Source organism: Schistocerca nitens, chromosome 4 (assembly GCF_023898315.1).
Source record: "Schistocerca nitens isolate TAMUIC-IGC-003100 chromosome 4, iqSchNite1.1, whole genome shotgun sequence".
Taxonomy (NCBI): Eukaryota; Metazoa; Arthropoda; class Insecta; order Orthoptera; family Acrididae; genus Schistocerca; species Schistocerca nitens.
The window spans coordinates 838,265,586-838,270,882 of record NC_064617.1 but is presented as its reverse complement, the minus strand read 5'-3'; positions in this window follow the sequence as shown (position 1 = coordinate 838,270,882).

Sequence of the window (5,297 nt, the reverse complement as noted above, 5' to 3'; positions counted from 1 at the left end):
TTATTCAGTCTGTTGTGTCCTGAGAGGAAGTTCGATGGACACGCTCCTCATAGACGGGGACCTTTTCTCAGTTGACTCACTCGATGAGTGGACGTATACGTCGGCCGCTTGTAGAACTCCAACAGCTGGCACTATCACTCAACCCGAGTTCACATCCGTAGTCTATCTGCTGCTCTGACTCGATCTCTGTAACGACGTTGGGTGCTGAGGCGATCAAAACAACGTAAGTCGAAGGCCCTGCGTATGCGACACAGAGACGGTGCTGACAGGAAACTGCTGTACGCCACTTGCTTTGGTGTGCTGATGTACTCCTATTTACACTACATGACCCGTAGCCTCGCTGTCATAACGTGGCTTCCAGAACACTCTCTGACGTGCTTGGCGTGGATAGTCACGTAAGCAGTACGATTTCTTTACCATATTAGGCTGGGTCTGAAAAATTCTTCCTGGTGCTGCCCGAGTCTTGGCATACTGAGGGTCATGTAGCCCTATGTGTAACTCTGTCACATGGCGCTGCGAGGTCATCCCTCACTATTATCTTGTTCAAGCGCTGGGGCAACGGTTCCTGACTTCTCTCGGCTGGTTTCTGTGCCGCTTAAATGTAAAAATTTTCAAGTTTTCTAGTGAGTACGTCTCACAGGGTTGGGATTCGCAACACTGTACACAGAGCAGGCTGAAAAGGAAACCAAGGAGAAATTTGGAGAGGGAATTAAAGTGGAAGGAAGTTTGCCGATAAGACTGAAATTCTGTCAGAGGCAGGAAAGGACATATATAAGAACAATTAACTGGTATCATTAATACATGGAAAAGATTTTATAAGATTAATAGCAGCAAAGGTAAAACAAAGATAATGAAAAGTAGTAGACTTAAATCAGATAATGCTGGAGGAATTAGATAAGAAGAAGAGACACTAAAAGTGGTAGACGAGTTTTGCTATTGGGGGAGCAAAATAAGTGATGAATGCAGGAGGAGAGAGGACATAAAAAAGCGTTGCCAAAGAAGAGAAATTTGTTAACATGGAATTTAGATTAAGTGTTATGAGCCCTATCCCTGGTGTAACTTTGTAATGGAAGTGGCAACATGTCAGACAAGAAAATAAAAAAATTGAAATGTGATGCTAGATAGGAATGCTCAAGATATGCCTGGGTAGCACAAGGTTATTACTGGACCCGTAAATAACATTTCGTCAGTCCAAAGAATCCCACACATAAGTATTCAGAGGACACTAAATGAGGAAGTGAAACACGTGACTGAAGGAAGGCCGACGAGAGAGATATAAATGATGGCACATGGCAGTGAACGTACCAGATTACCTCAGCGGTAGCATGGAGTTACCATAGCTCGGGATGCCATCGGAATTACAAGTTCCCACCGTATTTTCATATGGTCTGATGGTCGTAACTAGTGACCAACAAGAGCCTTAACTAGAATGAGATTTTCACTTTGCAGCGGAGTGTGTGCTGATATGAAACTTCCTGGCAGATTAAAACTGTGTGCCGGACCGAGACCAGAACTCGGGACCTTTGCCTTTGGCGGACTAGTGCTCTACAAAATGAGCTACCCAAGCACGGCTCACGATCCGTCCTCACAGCTTCAATTCAGCCAGTACCTCGTCTCCTGCCTTGCAGACTTCACAGAAGCTCTTCTGTGAACCTTGCAGAACTAGCACTCCTGGAAGAAAGGATTTTGCGGAGACATGGCTTAGCCACAGCCTGGGGGATGTTTCCAGAATGAGATTTTCACTCTGTAGCGGAGTGTGCGCTGATATGAAACTTCCTGGCTGATTAAAATTGTCTCGGTCCGGCACACAGTTTTAACCTGCCAGGAAGTTTCAAGATCCTTAGCGGTTTTCCGACTAATCGGGAACCCCCTATCGATCCTTCTGGTGCTTGTAGCACTCAGTTATACTGTTTCGAGATGGTAACTAAATGGTAGGACCGAGTGATCTGGAGACTGACTGTGCCAGACAAGGATACACATATCGATGGTGGAAGAACCGTGAGGATTAGTTAACACTTCGGGTTTTGGAGAAAACGGCAGAATGCGAAGGGGGCACTGCTTTACGTAGCCAAACTAAACGTGCTCATATGCAAAGTTTTGGGCAGTTTAATTACTTGTATTAGATTTCCAGACACTGACTAGAGACCAGAAACCTTTCCTGGGGCCTGTGTGGAGCTTTCCATGGCCAAGGGCAATTCAAACTTTACAGAGAACTTCCTTACAACGGAAAACATCTGAAATAGTTGCAATCACGACTAGTAACAATTGTAAACAACAGCACCACATGAGAGCTTCATTACTGCCTATATGGTGGTTCTCTACCTCTCGTTCGCCCTCGCAGTACACATAAAATCAGTAATCAAATTCAAGGTAGAATTAATTTATATCCTTAACAGCCTCAAAGGCTCGTTAATCTCTAATGACTGTACACTACTGGCCATTAAGATTGCTACACCACGAAGATGACATGCTACAGACGCGAAATTTAACGGACGGGAAGAAGATGCTGTGATATGCAAATAATTAGCTTTTCAAAGCTTTCACACAAGGTTGGCACCGGTGGCGACACCTACAACGTGCTGACACGAGGAAAGTTTCCAACCGATTTCTCATACAGAAACAGCTGTTGATCGGCGTTGACTGGTGAAACTTTGTTGTGATGCCTCGTGTAAGGAGGAGAAATGCGTACCGTCACGTTTACGACTTTGATGAAGGTCTGATTGTAGGCTATCGCGATTGTTGTTTATCGTATCGCGACACTGATGCTCGCGTTGGTCGAGATCCAATGACTGATAGCAGAATATGGAATCGGTGGGTTCAGGAGGGTAATACGGAACGCCGTGCTGGAGCCCAAGGGCCTCGTATCACTAGCAGTCGAGATGACAGACATCTTATCCGCTTGGCTGTAACGGATCGTGCAGCCACGTCTCGATCCCTGAGTCAACAGATGGGGACGTTTGCAAGACAATAACCATTTGCACGAACAGTTCGACGACGTTTGCAGCAGCATGGACTATCAGCTCGGAGACCATGGCTGCGGTTACCCTTGACACAGCATCACAGACAGGAGCGCCTGCGATAGTGTGCTCGACGACGAACCTGGGTGCACGATTGGCAAAACGTCATTTTTTCGGATGAATCCAAGTTCTGTTTACAGCACCATGATGGTCGCATCCGTGTTTGGCGACATCGTGGTGAACGCACATTGGAAGCGTGTATTCGTCATCGCCATACTGGCGTATCACCCGGCGTGATGGTATGGGGTGCCATTGGTTACACGTCTCGGTCACCTCTTGTTCGCATTGACGGCACCTTGAACAATGGACGTTGCATTTCGGATGTGTTACGGCCCGTGGCTCTACCCTTCATTCGATCCCAGCGAAACCCTACATTTCAGCAGGATAATGCACGACCGTATGTTGCATGTTGCAGGCTTTTCTGGATACAGAAAATGTTCGACTGCTGCCCTGGCCAGCACATTCTCCAGAGTCTTGATGAACTGTGGTATCGTGTTGAAGCTGCATGCGCAGCTGTACCTGTACACGCTATCCAAGCTGTGTTTGACTCAATGTCCAGGCGTATCAAGGCCGTTATTACGGCCAGAGGTGGTTGTTCTGGGTACTGATTTCTCAGGATCTATGCACCCAAATTACGTGAAAATGTAATCACATGTCAGTTCTAGTATAATAAATTTGTCCAATGAATACCCGTTTATCATCTGCATTGGTTTTGGTGTAGCAATTTTAATGGCCAGTAGTGTAATTTTGATATGGTGATAATAATCCGACAACCTGTCAATAGCCGGAATAACGACCTCTTGCTGCGTGGACAGCTACAAGATGTGCAGGAAGAGAGTTAGTGAGGTTCTGTAAGGCATCGACAGAGATGTGGAGCCATGGTGACGCCAGGGCAGTGGCCAGCTGCGCTAGGTTTCTCAGAGCGACGAGATCAGCCACGGAATGCTACGAAAACATACCCAACATCATAATGCTCCCTCGTCCGGCTTGGACGATTGTTTGCTGAGGTTGGGTTGTTTGGGGAAGGAGACCAGATAGCGAGGTCATCGGTCTCGTCGGATTAGGGAAGGACGGGAAAGGAAGTCGGCCATGTCGCGAACAGCACGGCTGAGCTGGTTCCACATATTCTCGATTGGGTTTACATTCGGGTAGTCCGGCGTCCAGAGGAGTATGGTAACCTCATCCTTGTACTCTTCGAACGACACACATACACTGCGAACAGTGTGACACTTGTCATTGTCCTATTGGTAGATACCATCGTGTCAAGGAAAAGCAAGGAGCATGTAGGGGTTTACAGGGTCGCCGAGGATAGATGCATACTTTTGTTCATTCATTGTGCCTTCCACAGCGACGAGATCAGCCACGGAAAGCTACGAAAACATACCCGACATCATAATGTTCCCTCATCCGGCTTGGACGATTGTTGGCTTGGGTTGGGTTGTTTGGGGTAGGAGACCAGACAGCGAGCTCATCGGTCTCATCGGATTAGGGAAGGACGGGAAAGGAAGTCGGCCGTGCCCTTTCAAAGGAGCCATCTCGGCATTTGCCTGGAGCGATTTAGGTTCAAATAGTTCAAATGGCTCTGAGCACTATGGGACTCAACTTCTGAGGTCATTAGTCCCCTAGAAGTTAGAACTAGTTAAACCTAACTAACCTAAAGATATTACACACATCCATGCCCGAGGCAGGATTCGAACCTGCGACCGTAGCGGTCTCGCGGTTCCAGACTGCAGCGCCTAGAACCGCACGGCCACTTCGGCCGGCGGAGCGATTTCGGGAAATCACGGAAAACCTAAATCAGGATGGCCGGACGCGAGACTGAACCGTCGTCCTCCCGAATACGAGTCCAGTGTGCTAGCCACAGCGCCACCTCGCTCGGTGGACGATTATTGCAAGGCGTTTATTTTAAGACGTTTCGGACATAACTCATCTGAAAAGGTGATCTGTCACCGCCCAGTGGACGTCGCTATGCGGTATTGGCGTGCAGATTGCAGGCTTCGTCGCTGGTGAGAAGCAGTCAGCGTGGCTGCGTGGACCAGGCGCCTGATGCGGAGGCTTATATGCAGCAACGTTTCCGGAGCGTTCGTTAAGGAGACGCTGTTGGTACCCCATTGGTTCAGTTGCACGTCTATTCGCCTGTACACATGTGAGGTAACGGGTGAGTTGTGGCGCCCTGAAAACATTCTAAGTTCGCAGTTGGTGTGGCCGCACGGGCAGCTCGGCGCGCTGACCACGTGCTGTCGAGGACGCTGGCCGAAGTAAGAGGGGTCCAGGAAGCGC